Source organism: Hakea prostrata, chromosome 1, assembly GCF_041222555.1.
Source record: "Hakea prostrata isolate BN-2017 chromosome 1, UWA_Hpros_2, whole genome shotgun sequence".
Classification (NCBI taxonomy): Eukaryota; Viridiplantae; Streptophyta; class Magnoliopsida; order Proteales; family Proteaceae; genus Hakea; species Hakea prostrata.
In genome coordinates, this window is record NC_142600.1 from 62,568,151 (window position 1) to 62,585,753 (window position 17,603).

The 17,603-nt window shown below is 38.7% G+C and overlaps 1 pseudogene; it reads left to right on the forward strand.

Moving 5' to 3' along the window:
• Positions 1-2,294: 2,294 nt before the first annotated feature.
• On the forward strand, positions 2,295-6,638 carry LOC149029331 (disease resistance protein At4g27190-like; annotated as a pseudogene).
• The last annotated feature ends 10,965 nt before the right edge of the window (positions 6,639-17,603 follow it).

Consider the following 17,603-nt stretch of genomic DNA (forward strand, 5'->3'; position numbering starts at 1 on the left):
TTAATTTATTATTTTCAATTGTCAATTTCCATTTACTGGATTATTAGTTTCCGAATCGATTATCAACATTAGAGAAAATAATATTTAATACTTTACTCTTAACTGGAAAGTTTTCGATTTTCGATTATTGGTTGTCGATTACCGATTCTCAAATATGATTATCATCCACTTTTAGAGAAAATGTTGTATACTTTACTCTATCCGGATATTATATAATTCGATAAGTAATTATCCAAATCCAAATCAGGTTGCTTAGTAGAAGAATACGGATATTTTTCGGATACGGACACCCTTAAACGAATACAAATGCGAATTGCTATCCATTTACAGGTCTAAGTATAACAAGGTTCATGATTTAAATGGAAACAAAAAGGAGAAATTTCTATATCTCGATCCCATGGGTGAAGCTACATTGGGGCAAGGCTTGGACCATCTCCCCCCCCCCCTTAAAAAAACAACGTTTTGAATATTCCCCCTTCCTTTCTAAAATTTTTAAAGTTTTCCCTCTAACCCTCTTTCCATGTGTGAAATGTAGAGGTGTCAATAAAGCCTGCTTGACCTGACCCGGCCCATATTCTACCCAAAGGGTGGGTTAGGGTTACAAAATAGACTTGTAAATGGATCAAATTCGACTCGAATACACCAAGTAATATCCAATCCGAATCTGAATCCGATTAGGAAAACCACTATCCAAATTCGAATCCGGCAGAAATTTAGAGAAGGTATCCGAATCGAATCCGAAACTTTATAAGATATTCGATACTAATCTGATCCGATAAACTATCCGATTATTGATTGGTGATTATCATTTTTTTATTTTTTATTTCCAATTTACAAGTTTTGTTACGGAGTACTGGTTTCCGCATCCAATTATCAACCCTTTTGTAGAGAAGAGTGTTTAATTCCTCTAATTGGATAATTTTTTATTTTCGATTACCCAATTACCGATTGCCCATGTCCGAATCCAATTATCATCCATTTTCAGAGAAAAAAATGTTGAATACTTTATTCGGATAAATATTTATCCGGATAATATATGATCCAATAAGCAACTATCCGAATCTGGTTGCTTAGCGGACGGATACAGATATTTCCCAGTAAAAAAAACTTCGGATACGGAAACAAATATGAATGCGAATTCAGAGGAAGATTTCAGCTATCCATTTACAGGTCTATTACAAAATACTTGACCCTAGGAGGGTCAGGTCAGACTTGGGTTTTCCCCTAGGGCTTGCAATTTTATTCTAGTCACGTTACTCTGTTAGTTACAACAATAATAAGTTTCTCATATTGCTACAATTCCTAACTTTAATATTGTTTATGTAGTTATGGAGTTTTTCTATTGTTGTGGTTTAAATATTATAATCTAAAATATCTTAAATTACCACAATACATAACTGTAACTATATTTCTACAGTTAGAGGGAATGCGTTTACTACTATTTTTAACCGCAGTTCTATTTCCGCACCCAAAAAGAAAGTGTTACTACAATTTTAAATACTATAGCTATTATGTAAACTATATTACTATAATTTCAAAATGTAGTTATATTTTAATAGTTAAAATTTTTGATATTATTACACTTTTAATTCCATAGTAATAAGTTACATATATTACTACAATTTTTAATTATAGTTTTGTTTCTGTGTTTTTTTATTACTATGGTTTTAAATATCATAGTTAAAAATATTTTAAACTACTACAATACGTACCTATAATTATATTTTTACAAATAGAGGTAATATATTACTGTAGTCTTGGATTCTATAGTAAAAATTATTCATATTACTACAACTTTTAGTAAAAAGTTAATTCTATAGCAATGCTCAGCTTCCAAGCATTCCACCACATCCACATTAATATTATTATTTAATAAACAATGAGTGACCTTTTTGACTTCCATGTCTCTCATGTCGGCAAAATTTGTTTTGTTTTGTCGGCTAATTTTGCTAGGTTTGTTTGCTCGAAACTTCGCACCTTCTATCTAGAAAAGAAAAAACTTTGCACCTTGTCTTGTATCGTGCAATAATTGATGAAAGCAGTATTACTAAAGTAGAAAAAGTTGATGATGAAAGGAGATGGAATAAGCAGTATTACCTTGTCTTCTCAGAGACCACTTCTGAACTTTCGGTGGACTTACTGCTTTACAAGACTTGAGACCACTTCGGAACTTCCGGTGGACTTACTGCTTAACAAGACTCTTTGGTTTGTATATTTGTCCAGTTGAGTGAATCATCACTTTGCTATCTCAAACTACGACGTATTATCACTTTGCCGTCTGAAATACAACAACCATGGATATTGCCGCTACACCCATCACAAAACTCGTCAAGTGGCTAGCTCATTTCATTCGAAGACATATCTGCTATATGGTTGATCCAAATAAATATGTTGAAAGGCTTAAATCGCGGATGGGAGAAGTCATGGAAGTGAGAATGGAGGTACAACATTCTATGGATGCAGCTCGTCGGAGAGGGAAAGTGATTAAGGAAACAGTGGAAGCATGGGTAGAAAAAGTGGATGGATTAGAAACGGACGTGAAACTGTTGGATGATGCAATTCAAGAGAACACAGGATGTCTTCGAGGGGGCTGGTCTGTTCGTTACCGTGTAAGCCATGAAGCAAATGAGAAGATCATTCTCACTGGCAAGCTCCAAATTGAAGGGAAATTCACTGTTGTTTCAGATCCAACACCTCCTCCTAGGATAGGCTCTGATACCAAGTGGTGTGAGGTTTCTTGGAAATAGTGAAATTCTTTTTCTCTCTGGTGGACGTAGGCAGGGTTTTGCCGAACCATGTTAAATTTCCGTTGTGTGCTTTGCTTGTGTTCTTCTCTGTTCGTGGTTGTGCATCTATTATCCCTAACAAGTGGTATCAGAGCGAGGTTTGGTGGATCATCGTCATTTCCTGCCACGGTTTGAGCAACAAAAGGTGTCCCTCTTCTTGTGCCCTTAAATCCGCAAGCACCAGCAGAGGACCAAGAAACCACTCGACCTCCTACATCTGTAACAGTCACAATGGTATTGTTGAAACTTGCTTGAAGATGAATAACTCCTTTTGGTATTCTACGTCCACTCTTATGTGAACCAATGCGTCCATTCCTACGTGAACCGACTCTTGGTATAGGTTTTACCATATTTTATCACTGTTTTAGATCCAACACCTCCTCCTAGGATAGGCTTTGATATCAAGTGGTGTGAGGTTTTCTGGAAATAGTGAAACTCTTTTTCTCTTTAGTGAACGTAGGCAGGGTTTTGCAGAACCATGTTAAATTTTCCTTGTGTGATTTGCTTGTGTTCTTCTTTATTCGTGGTTGTGCATTCATTATCTCTAACAAGTGGTATTAGAGCGAGGTTCGGTGGATCCATAAAGGAGAGGATAGGTGCCAGGAAAACGAAGAAGGCTTCGACGGATTGATCGAAGGTACGATTCTAGATCTAGAATCGTGAAGTTTTTTTTTGTATCTTTTTATTTCTTATGATTTGAGTGGATTGACTCAAGAGAGGATTGAAAAAAAAAAAAAGAAAGAAAGAAGAAAGAAGGCAATCTTGTTTAAGATCCTGGTTATATATATATATATATATATTATACGGTCAGGAAGTTGTTGACTGTGAAGAAGAAGTTTTTATTTTTTTTATTTTTCTTGATGCAATGATTACTTTGTTTTTAAAAAAAAGTTGTGAGTGGAGAATGTGGAGGAAGAACCATAGAGGGAGAAAAAAAGAAAAAAAATTCGGTGGGGAAAAAAGATGGAAAAAGACAGAAAAAAGAAAAAGGGATTTTTTTCTTTTTTTTTTTTTTATTATCGGATCGAATCGTACAGATTGTTTCCACAGGATTTTGTGTGAATGTTTTTTGTACGGAGTTAAGTGTTCATAAGGTTTTTGGGCGTTCCGGACTCAGTGGAAATGACAGATCGAGGAAATTTCGCTCCATTGGTATTGATTTTGTGAGTTCGTATGGAAATCAATGGTGAGGTTCTTTTAGTTGATTGATGGGTACGAAAGCCACAGATCAGATAAATTGTACAGGCTTGCAGGTAGTGTTGAAACAGGTGGAGCTCCATTTGGCACTTTGGCAAGGGGTACAGGTAGAAAGAATTTGCAAGTTGTTCAGGAGCAAAACAAGGGAAATTTTGGAAAGAAACGAGTGACTTTTGCTTTGGATTTGGTGAGTGGCAGTGATCTTTCGGAGCCGACTGTGATAGGAGAGATGGAGCCACGTCACGTCGTATAGCGGTGATGAGCTGTACGGGACGCCCCAGGTGGGGGATGTGCGCCATGCTGGTTTAGTGATGGCGGTAATAAAAGCATTCCTGGAGGGGATGTTGGTCATGCGTGTATAGCGGCGATGAGCTGTACGGGACACCCTATGTGGGGAGTGTGCGCCATGCTGGTTTAGTGATGGCAGTAACAAAAGCATTCCTGGAGGGGATGTGGGTCATGCATGTATAGCAGCGATGAGTTGTACAGGACACCTCAGGTGGGGGGTGTGTGCCATGCTGGTTTAGTGATGGCGGTAACAAAAGCATCCCTGGAGGGGATGTGGGCCATGCGGTAAGGTGTGGTGGATCACCAGAGACCGATGATTGCAGAGAGACATCATCAACGGTTTTCTTCAAGGTGGTTTGCAGAATTCTAGCAAAGGTGGAGATTGTTGGGTTTGGGTGTCTTGTATTCTGTGGGTCCATGTAATTATGGTTTTGGTTGTATTTGTAATTGAAACAGGGTTTGGGTCAATTACTAATACTGGGGTAAAAGTGTAATTACATTGAGATTAGGGTTTTAGGTTTCCCTATAAATAGTCTCTGTGGGATAACCTATAGGCATCAGTCTCTGTAGGAGATTGGGAAATCAATCCTTGTAGGGGATTGGGGAACCCATCCTGAGGATAAGGATTAGGGGCAAGCAAAAGATAATACTTTGTGGGTGCGAGAGTGGTGTGAGTTTTCCTGGAAATAGTAAAACTCTTTTTCTCTCTGGTGGACATAGGCAGGGTTTTGCCGAACCACGTTAAATTTCCCTTGTGTGCTTTGATTGTGTTCTTCTCTGTTCGTGGTTATGCATTCATTATCCCTAACAATAGAGTTAATGCCAACATCAAGTTTTGAGTATTTCAAATCCACTGAGATTGCCATGAATGAGATTAGGAGGGCCCTGAAAGATGAGAATATCAACTTGGTTGGTGTATATGGAATGGGCGGAGTTGGGAAGACAAGTTTGACCACAGAATTGGGAAAGGCTTTGAAAAGAGAGGGAATCTTTGATGAAGTTGTAATGGCTACGGTGTCACAACACCCTGTTATGTGGAAGATCCAACGAGAAATCGCAAAGAAGTTGGGTATGAGGCTCATGGAGGAGAGTGAAGATGTGAGAGGGATCCGCTTATCGGAAAGATTGAAGCAATATAAGCGGATCCTTATCATCTTGGATGATCTGTGGGAACCATTGGAATTTAAATATTTAAGGATCTCTAGAGATCAAATGAGCAAAGGGTGTAAGGTCGTTCTCACAAAAAGAAGCCTAGAAGTATGCAATCAGATGATGACCCAATCACAAATCAAAGTTGGGGTTTTAACAGAAAGAGATGCTTGGAGTCTTTTCCAAAAAAACGCAAGTGATTGTGTAGACTCTTCTGAACTGCATACAGTGTCTAGGGAAGTTCCCAAAGAATGTGGGGGATTGCCCATAGCACTGGTTACATTAGGAAGGGGTTTGCAAAATAAGGACCAAACCGTGTGTGAGAATGCCACTCGTCAGCTGAAAAAGTCTATTGCAAAAGATATTGCAGGTATGCATGAAAAAGTTTTCTCATCTATAAGATTGAGTTATGACTTTTTGGAAAGTGAGCAAACCAAATTGTGTTTCTTGTTGTGTTGTTTATTCTGTGAGGACTGTGAAATTTCCAAGGATGATTTGTTACCTTATGTGATTGGGGAGCGAGTATTTGGTGATGCTGAATCTTTGATGGAAGTGAGGGTTAGATTGAATGTAGTCTTAGATAAACTCAAAGCATTATGCTTATTGTTAATTACAGAACATGGATATGTAAAGATGCATGATGTGGTAAGGGATGTTGCTATAGCAATTGCTAGGGAAGACCTTGGTTTTGAGGTAAAAGCCGACAGAGGATTGAGACAATGGCTAGAAATAGAGAACCCAGAAAGATGCAAGCGATTGTCTCTAATGCAAAATGAAATCACTAAGCTCTCCAGGAGCCCTCATGCTCCCAGCTTTTGACCTTAACATTACGAGAAAATCGGTCACTAGAAGATCCCTGATGGGTTCTTTGAAGGGATGACGTTGCTGACAACTCTTGATCCATCTTTCACATCTATTTGTTTACTACCATCGTCAATCTCATGCTTGACAAATCTGCGCGTGCTACGTCTGGGTCGTGATGCATGTACTGGACAATGTAGTAAGCCAACAATGGACATATCACTGCTAGGAAATTTGAAGAAGCTGGAAATACTTGATCTGAAAAAATGTAATATATGGTGCTTTCCAGAGGAAATGGTTGGGCTGACCAAACTGAAGATTTTGAATTTGTCAGGGAATGAAAGATTGACAATTCCTCTGAATGTGTTGTCGCAGTTGTCTTTGTTGGAAGAATTAGACTTGTCTTTGCAGCTTTGATAATTGGCAGGTTGAAGGTAAAGATCATGCTCATTTTTTCGAGGTTGCATCATTGACTGGTTTGACCAAATTAAGGTTGGACATTATGAATGTGAAATGCTTGTCTGCATGCGTCCCAATTTATTCACAAAACTTGACACGGTTCTCAATAACAATAGGAAGTCAAAAAATTGCAAACCCACATGGCTTTGTCTCTTGTTATGATACTGCCATTTACTTTGGTGGAGTAGAGCCAAAAGAGCTTTCCAATTGGTTTAAGATGTTGATGGGACGAACACAATATATTTGTTTTAGGGAGTGCAAGGGATTAGGGAATGTATTGCAATTTTCCATTGAAGTATTTGGTGGTCTCAACAACTTGAAGGCTTTGGCATTCGACAATTGTGATGATATGAGGTATCTTTTCGATGCAGATCTGGAAAAATCCTCCAGAAGTTGTATTCAAGAGATTGGAGTATCTAAAATTGAACCGCTTAGAAAATTTGAAAGCAATTTATTATGGGTCTCTTCCTGATGGATACTTGAACAAGCTATCATTCTTTCATGTGCGTTACTGCAACAATCTGTTTATCAATATCTTGCACTCAGGCTTGATCACAAGGGTGTCAAATTTGGAATATCTGGAAGTAGAAGACTGCTGTGGTTTAACAGAGATATTTAACTCAACGGGCCTAAAGGGAGAGGATGTTGTTCTGACGAAAGTCACGAAACTACTAACCCTTGATTTGTCTCCTCTTCCTAAACTGGTCATGTTATGGAAGGGCGTTATACCATCTGGAAGCCTTCAAAACATTCGGCGGATCTACATTCGAGCATTAAACAACTTGCAATACCTCTTCTCACCAGCCATGGTGGAGAAACTTCAACAACTGGAACAACTTTTTATTGTTTCTTGCAATGAAATGGAGCAAATAATCTCTGTTCATAAGGAAGATGAGGAGCAGCAATCAGGACTGGGGTCAACTGAGAAGAATTGTAGGGCTACCACATCTAGCCAATCTGACTCGTCAAATTCGCCATCAATTCCAATCTTCGGCAAGCTGAGGTTCCTAGATATTCTTGGATGTCCCAAACTGCAGCATTTTCTGCCGTTGAGTCTTGCTGAAGGTCTCCTGCGACTAGAAGATATTGAAATTTTAAATTGTGAAGGCTTGAAAGAGATATTTGCAGTGGACGAAGAAACTGATCATGAGGACAAGGTGACACTCCCCAAATTAAACACCCTAAATTTGAAAAACCTGCCTAACATCTTGGGTGCGGTAGCATTCTTATTGTCACAATGGGGTGATTTTCTTCTAGATTTCCCGTCTTTGGATAGTTTGAACATTGAACAGTGTCAGAATTTGAGGGGTTTTCACTTGTACACACAGAATCCACCACCAACCGACATAACCGGAGATTGGATAGGACTGGAAGAGATTAAGAACCAGCGATAATTTCCTTGGTTTCCAAATCTTCTGTGTCTGAATTTCCTAATATGAAAGGTTTTAAATGTTGTGGTTTGGTGGTGCCCGTGGCCAGCATCAACCGTTTTGGAAGCGTAGGCCAGGAGGAGCTGGGTTCAGATATGATTTTGGTCCAGTTGGAAATTTAAGCCGCCTTAGTTTTGGGTTGTATTAGGAATGCTAAGGATGATTTTTCATCCTTTCCCTAATTGTTTTTCATTTGAATTCCTTCCATTCATCATTCCTTCAATTCGAATTCTTTCCATACCATCTCATTCCTTCAATTCGAATTCTTTCCATACATTGTATTTCCATACAATCATTTCCATGTATTATATTTGCTATACAAACATTTCCATGTATTATATTTTCATACAAACATTTCCTTGTATTGTATTTCCATCTTTTATATCTTTCCTTTGTTCATAATTACCTACTAGCATGGGATGTATGCTGTCTATATATTTGAGGTTCTCTCATATGAAATCATTCAACCATTTTCTACTATTGAGGTTGTGTCTTAATATGGTATCAGCCTAAACACGATTCTACATCCTTATTCACCACGTCTTCTTCTTCCTCTTCTTCTACCTCCTCTTCAATGGCTACCAATACTAGGTCTGTTGATTTGGATGCCTCTTCTCCATTTTTCCTTCATCACTCGGACAATCTGGGTGCCATTTTGGTCACCCAACCATTGAAGGGTGATAACTATCCGACTTGGCGACGTGCTATGCATATGGCTCTTGAAGCGAAAAACAAACTTCAATTTATTGACGGCTCTCTTTCAAAACCTGTTTCTGATTCAGTTTTGCTTCCTCAATGGATCCGTTGTAACAGTATGGTTCTTTCATGGCTTGTCAATGCTATTGTTCCTGATATTGCTCATAGTGTCCTTTATGCCTCTACTGCTCATGAGGTTTGGGACGACCTTGAGGCTCGTTATTCTCAACAAAATGCACCTCGCATTTTTGAAATTCGTCGTGCCATTTCCACCTATCAACAAGGCACGTCTTCATTGGCTTCTTATTATACGGTTCTCAAAGGGCTCTGGAATGAGCTTTCTTCGTATAATGATCTACCACCTTGCACATGTGGTCTTCTAAAGAAGCATTCTGATCTTATTCATAGAGATCAACTTCTTGAATTTTTGATGGGACTTAATGATTCCTACGGCTCACTTCGTAGCCAATTACTTTTGATGGACCCTTTACCGATGGTGAATCGTGCTTATTCTCTCTTACTTCAAGAGGAGCGTAATCGCACAATTCATGAGGCCATTGCTCCCGCTCTCACGCACTCTGCCTTGGCTGCCACATCTCCTTGATATAGTTCAAAAAATGGTACCAAGAAACACTATCATTGTGACTTTCACCATTGGGAAGACGAATGGATTGGGTGTGGGGAACAAGACTATCCGAATGAAATAAAGATAAATCTGAAACCATATGAAGACTGGCGCCAGAATCAATAACCCATAGAGAAGATACTTTACCTACAGCATTTGCCAAGGCGTACAATGGACTTTATTATTTGGAGTTGGATCATCCTGCTGCTGCTGTTGTTTTACCCACAAATGATCTTTGGCATTCTCGTTTGGGCCATCCATCTTTAAAAATTTCCAGTTATCTTGCACGTTTGGATCCGACTATTTCTTTTCATAAAAATTGTGCTTGTTCTATTTGTCCTTTGGCTAAGCAAACTCGACTTCCTTTTCCATCTAGTACAATTTCTACCACTTCTTGTTTTGCGTTAATACATTGTGACATATGGGGACCTTACTTCGTTCCCTCAATTTGTGGTGCAAAATATTTTTTAACTATTGTGGATGATTTTTCACGATGCACCTGGGTGTTTTTGTTAAATCATAAATCTGATGCTTGGTCCCGTTTAAGGGAATTTTTTGCTATGATCCAAACCCAATTTGGATATCAAATTAAACAACTCTGAACTGATAATGGTCGTGAGTTTTTTAATTCCTATTCAAATGTTTTTTTTTTCAACCCATGGTATTGTTCACCAGCATAGTTGTGTTAATACACCCCAACAAAATGGGGTTGTTGAACGTAAACATCGCCACCTTCTTAATGTGGCTCGTGCTCTATCTTTTCAAGCCAGTCTACCTCATAAGTTTTGGGGTCATTGTGTTTTGACAGCCGCTTACCTAATTAATCATTTACCCACCCCGCTACTACATGGTAAGTCACCACTTCAAGTTTTATTTGGCAAGATTCCTTCATATTCCCATCTTCGAACTTTTGGATGTCTTTGTTATAGTCATAATCATTCATCCATTCGTCATAAATTCGATCCCCGCGCATCTCCAGGTGTTTTTATTGGGTATCCATATGCACAAAAAGGGTATAAGATTTATGATTTACAAACACATAAGGTTTTCATTAGTCGTGATGTCACATTTGTTGAAGATTCCTTTCCTTTTTCAAAATTGACATCTTCATTATTGCCTGTTTTACCCATTGCTGCTTCAGATATTGATAGTTTACCCATCTTGTCGGATCTACCCTTATCAACCACACCCTCTCCCCAACCGTTGGATGAACCTTCTTCACCCACCTTCCCATCCATCACCATCTCCCGCCCATCTCGGGTTCATTGACTACCACCCCATCTTAAAGATTATCATTGTTATGCCATGGATGCCCAAGCTTCTCCTTCCTGCATAGGTACTCTCATTCCTGCTAATTGTTTTTTGTCCTATCATAGATTATCCTCACCCCATTTCAGGTATCTCAAGGCCCTCAATGCTACAATTGAACCTACAAGCTTTGCCAAGGCTATTGTTTCACCTGATTGGAAGGAGGCAATGGATAGTGAAATTGCAGCTCTTGATCTTAACAAGACTTGGTCTCTTGTACCTTTGCCCCCACACAAGACACCCATAGGTTGCAAATGGGTTTACAAAATCAAACGGCATTCAGATGGGTCAATTGAATGCTATAAAGCGCGTTTGGTGGCAAAGGGTTACACTCAAATTGAAGGGGTTGATTTCCATGAGACATTTGCCCCAGTTGCCAAGTTGGTTACTGTCCGAACACTTCTTGCCATTGCTGCTATCAAAGGATGGTCCTTGCATCAATTGGACGTCAACAACACTTTTCTCCATGGCGATCTTGATGAAGAGGTATAAATGACTCTTCCGCCTGGTTATCATCGAAAGGGGGAGCAATTGGTTTGTCGCTTGCACAAATCACTATATGGGCTTAAGCAAGCATCCCGTAATTGGTTTTCCAAGCTTTCTGGTGCCCTTATTGATCTTGGATATACACAATCTAAGGCAGATTACTCTCTATTTTCTCTACTTACAGAGTCTTCATCTACCTTTGTGCTTGTTTATGTTGATGATATTTTAATTGCTGAGTCTAACACATCTGTGATTTCCAACTTAAAATCACTTCTTCAGCAACATTTCAGGATTAAAGATCTTGGATCGCTTAAATATTTTCTTGGTCTTGAGGTGGCCCGTTCCAAGAAAGGAATTTTCATTAACCAACGAAAATACACATTGGACATCTTAACCGATGTTGGTTTCACAGGTGCTACTCCGACTCAATTTCCAATGGAACAACACCTCAAATTAACTGCTTCTGATGGTGAGCCCTTAGCTGATCCAACACCATACCGTCGGTTATTGGGCCGACTTATTTATCTCACAATTACTCGTCCAGATATTGTTCACACTATGAATGTTCTTAGTCAATTCATGCATGAGCCTTGTAAACCTCATATGGATGCTGCTAATCGTTTACTACATTACCTCCATGGCACTCCAGGACAAGGGATTCTTTTATCTGTTGATAGTGAGTTATCACTCCGTGCTTATTGTGATTCAGATCGGGCAACTTGCCCTATGACTTGATGATCTACCACTGGATATTGTGTGTTTCTTGGTTCCAGCCCTTTATCTTGGAAATCTAAAAAACAAGCAACTGTGTCTCGCTCATCTGCTGAAGCTGAATATCGTGCCATGGCCGTCACCACTTGTGAATTCATGTGGTTAGTTACATTGCTCCAAGATCTTGGTGTCATGGTCCCTCAACCAATACCTTTATTTTGTGACAATCAAGCTGCTATACATATTTCTGCGAATCCAGTCTTTCACGAGCGCACCAAGCACATCGAGATTGATTGTCATGTGGTTCACGATCAGGTTCGCCATGGTCTTATCCAACCGACCTCCATCACTAGTATTGCCCAAATTGCTGACATTTTCACCAAGGCCCTTGGAAAAGATTTGTTTCTCAGTCATAGAGGCAAGTTGGGAGTTCTTGACATTCACTCTCCAACTTGAGGGGGAGTATTAGGAATGCTAAGGATGATTTTTCATCCTTTCCCTAATTGTTTTTCATTTGAATTCTTTCCATTTGAATTCCTTCCATTCATCATTCCTTCAATTCGAATTCTTTCCATACCATCTCATTCCTTCAATTCGAATTCTTTCCATACATTGTATTTCCATACAATCATTTCCATGTATTATATTTGCTATACAAACATTTCCATTTATTATATTTCCATACAAACATTTCCTTGTATTGTATTTCCATCTTTTATATCTTTCCTTTATTGTTCATAATTACCTACCAGCATGGGATGTATGCTGTCTATATATTTGAGGTTCTCTCATATGAAATCATTCAACCATTTTCTACTATTGAGGTTGTGTCTTAATAGGTTGATCTTCCAGTCTTTATTTATTTTATTTTTTCATTAATATTGAGATGTTTAGATAAATTGGAGACTAATTAGTTTCCATGTTTGAATTTCCTTGTTGGAGTCCATCACATTTAGAAAATTCTACTTATATGCAATTTTATTCATCAATGTATTCCTCTTTTCATGAAATAGTTAAAATGCCCTGCAAAGATCAAATAGAAAGTTACATAGTCCAGCACGACTGGGAATTGAAGACAATAAAAGAGAGTTAGCATCCACCAAAATACATAAGTGAGGGAAGGCATTGAGTAAGCCCACAAAAAGATGGAAGGTAATAAGGCCACAATTGACTTAGGTTCAGGTAAATAGTTCACCGACTTGAAACTGTTGATTCTGATAATTAGGGACCGGTGGTTACAGAAGAGTCCCTGAACAGCTCCTTCAAAAGCCCTTAGGTAACATCAGCCGCCAAAAGATCATCATCATCTAGTCACCCAATCTGTTCAGCAGTACACCTTTCATTCTTGAGAAAACAGAGGCACCACGCAGCAGCCTTTAAAGATACCTGGAAAACACCTGCAATCCACACCATAGGTTCATGAGTTCATCAACTAAACTAATTCTCTCAATCTGGGGGGGAAAAGAGAGTTCAAATGATGGTTTTGCTAATTCTGGAACAGAATCAGTATGTTGAAAGAATCTCATGAAAACTAACACCCATTGCCTGGATCTGAGGTTAGGAAAGATTCCTAGTGATGCTAGGATAAGGCCAAATCTGTCAAACTAGGGGATAGAATAACAGTTAGATCTAAATGTTCCAACAGAATATCAGTATGTACTATCAATTTCAGACCCAACAGGTTGCATGGTTCCGATTTCAGAATTCAAGTCCAAAAGATCAGTTCTGCTCATGGTAGGACAGTATGAAATAACCAACATATTTGAGATCTGAAAAAGCTTTATAAAAGAGTACAATGTCAGTGAAGGTTTTGAAAATTCAAAAGTATAGATCACCTTAAAATGAGCAATATTAGTAAAGATAGGACTGCATATATGGTAGGAACAAGATTTGTTAGAATTTCTGGGAATATAAGAACATATCAGTACCTTAATCAAGACAATGGAATGGGTAGTAGTACCTGCGCTTCCCATGACAGGGTCTGAGACTGAACCCTGAGTCTCGTAAGGGAGAGCATTCTATGCTAGTCAGTAGAGCATGCTTGTTTAAACATAAAAATTGTGGGATATGGGAGACCCAACTTATTTATAAAAGTATATGATGGATTAGTGACAAAATTAGGAAAGATTAGATAAGGAACAACCACATTAGAACTCGCTTGGGAATAGCTCCGATAAATGATTGGCTATGAGAAAGTCGATTGAGTTGGCATGGCGACGTTGAATAGAGGCCTTTAAATGCCACTGTACATAAAAGTGATTTAACTCAAATTGAAAGAATTAGAAGAACCCGGAGCAGATCTAAGATAACCTTAAAATATGCGATGAGAATTAATGGATATGCCTAGAGCTTAAGCCTTGTATTTAGTATGGCCTCAAACAAAGCTGATTGAGAGGCCATAATCCATGTACCAGACCCCATTTAGTTAATAAGTTTTCGGCTATTATGCTAGATGAGTTATCCTTGTCGAGATGTAATTTAGATGCATTGGTAGTGGAAGCACGGTGATCGAGTCAACAAACAGTTGGACCAAATTTGATACATGAGATTTTTATCATAGTTTGATTTGTATTTAACATTTCCTGTTAATGCCTTTTATCCTTTTTAGTCCTTGAGAGGCCTTTTCTATGCTGGATCTTAGTCCAGTATTTGGGAGTTCATTAAAAGTTTAGTTCTCCTCCATAATGTTTGAACTACTCATTCTATTTGTTTACCCTTCATTGGATAAACCCAGATGACCTTTTTGCTTGAAGTGATAAATTTTAGTTGTATTTTACTGAGGTCATATTGCGTTATTGGAGAAAGAGAAAAAACATCGAAGGCTGGATCTTCATTCCATGGACACAAGTTTTTTTGCTAGTGCTGGAACATATTTAAAGCCATTGATACTCTGACCCGTGATTCCTTAAACGGAATTTGCCTCCTCTTAGACAAAGAAGCAGATATTCATAGTGAAATGAAAGCTTGCAAGGTCAAGGTATGGCAGTGAAAAGAGATCACTTTATGGTCAATAACATGCATATTGGTTAACTATGTGGCCTGACTATGAATTAACTGGCCGGAGAGGCTATGTTTCTGGTATATTTGAGTGAGCTATGAAATGTCGTTCCATCCTTTATTTGTTAAAAGTGTAAGATGCTGTGACAGAATTGAAAGAATCTTTTGTAATGTACATAGCGAGTTGTCTCTAAAATATAGACCCATGAAAAAGCTATATTTCAATTTGAACATCATTGGTCACTCTCTGTGATTGGATATGTTTGAGCTGTATGGTCGTATAGGGCCTCTAGAATGACATTTGGTTAGAAATCCCTTTCCTCTTACATTCTTCCAAGAATCTAATGATAAGCTCAGAGGATATTTATCAGCATAGTTCAAGGTTTCGCAAGATCTCGGTCGACATCTCGCTTTTTTGAGACCTCGAGACAAGATACAAGGTGAAACCAAAACAGTTCAAAATGTTGGCCGAGACCCTGGTTGAGTCAAGATCTCGAACCGGGACTAGATTTTGGTTGAGCAACACCGTTATAAATGCCTCCTTTCGGTGAAGATGAGTTGAGATATTTTGATCTCATCCTATCTCGATGAAGCTTCTTTCCCATTGCTAAGTTTTGTGATGTCCTCGGATTTTTCCCCGGAAACTTGGTTGGATCTTGCTAAAGTCCATAATTTCCTTGAAAGAGAGGATGAGAGAGTTTGACAAAGGTATATGTGGTTTGCTTGATCTTTGTAACCTACGGCTACGGGAATGTGATTTGCTTTCTTAAGATTGATTGTACGTAGTACAGATTACATCTTTATAGTTACAAGAGTCATGTGCAACATTAATCTTAGATTCTTACTCTAGAGTGTGTAATAGTTTGAATTACACAAGTTATATATTTTTGTTTGGTATGAACTATGTCTCCTGTGTGTACAACTCTGAGTTTGATCCACTTGTGGATAAGATGTAATCTATTAGAGTCTCTTAAGTAGTTGCGGTTGAGTGGAGTTCTTGAAGTCTTACATGCATGGAGGTAGTAGAGTTTGAGTGGAGTTCTCGAAGCCTTGCATGCATGGGTAGTGGCGGCTAGGGCAACCCTAGATTCAACTAGGGTTGCTTGTGGTTTTCCTCTTTTGCCCTCAGATTGTGAAAAAACAGAAGTATCCGTAACACGCCCCCTCAAACTCAAGGGCGGAGATGAGACCTTGAGGTTGGATATCAAGATGTTGAATCATTGATGGGATATAGGCTTAGTGAAGATGTCAGCAAGGTGGTCTTTGGTGGAGAGAAATCGAACTCGGAGGTCCCCGTTGGCAACCTTATCATGAACAAAATGAAAATCTATCTCAACATGTTTGGTTCATGCATGGAGGACAGGATTGGCAGTGAGATGGGTGGCCTCCACATTATCATACCAGAGAATTGGAGCGGAAGGCAGATATATTGATAATTCATGCAATAGAGACTGTAAGCAAGTAAGCTTAGTAGTAGTATTAGCGAGAGAATGAATTTGGCCTCAGTACTTGAGTGGGCCACAGTGTTTTGCTTCTTTGAACTACAAGAGATATGGTTACATCCCAAAAATATAGCATAACAACCAATAGATTTGCAATCATCAAGGCAACCTACCCAGTAAGTATATGAAAAGGCAGATAAACTAAGTGGAGAGTCACGACGTACAAGAAGTCCTTATGAGGAGGTTCTTTTTAAGTAGTGAAGAATCCGTTTAACAACAGACTAGTGATCAATTGTAGGAGAGTGTATAAACTATGAGACTTTTATTTACCGCAAATTGAATATCGGACTTGGTCATGGTCACATATTGAAGGATACTGACGATACATCGGGGGACTTGCCATTAATTCCCTCTGTAAATTTTCTTAACTTGTCAGTAGTGGAAACCGGTGTAGAGATTGATTGTAATCATTCATATTTGCCCGCTTGAGAAGATCTTGAATATAGTGACTTTCAAACATATATAAACTAATGGATGATCGAGTAATAGACATACCCAAAAAGTATTGAAAAGGACCCAAATCTTTTAATGCAAAAACAAAGCCAAGATTCCTAAGAAATTGGGCCAAGAGCATGCTAGAACTACCAGTAAGGATAATATCATCAAAATAGATCAACATGAAATTAATGCCATGATGACTATGAAAGATAAACAATGAAGTGTTAGTCTTGGACCCAACTAAACCATACTCAAGAAGATAAGTACTAAACCTATCAAACCAAGCTCGTGGGGCTTGCTTTAAACCATAAAGGGAGTGCTGAAGTTTGCACACATAATCAGGGTGATGTGTACCAACAAAGCCAGGAGGTTGCATCATATAGATGGTTTCATTCAAAAAAACCATGAAGAAAAGCATTCTGAATATCCAGTTTTCTAATAGGCCAACAACAAGAGACTACTAGGGCAAGACCAGCTGAATAGTAGTAGGTTTTACCATAGGACTAAAGGTTTCATGGTAGTCCAAACCCTCCTGTTGATTGAACCCTTTTGTCACCAGGCGGGCTTTGTACCTATTAATGGAGCCATCTGCCTTGCGTTTGACCCAAAAAACCCAATTGCAGCCAATAACATTGTGAGAAGGAGATAAGTCCCATTCTTCAATAAGGCAGTAAATTCTGTCCATAGCTTTCTGCCAGTGAAGGTACTTGTTCGCAATGGTAAAAGAGGT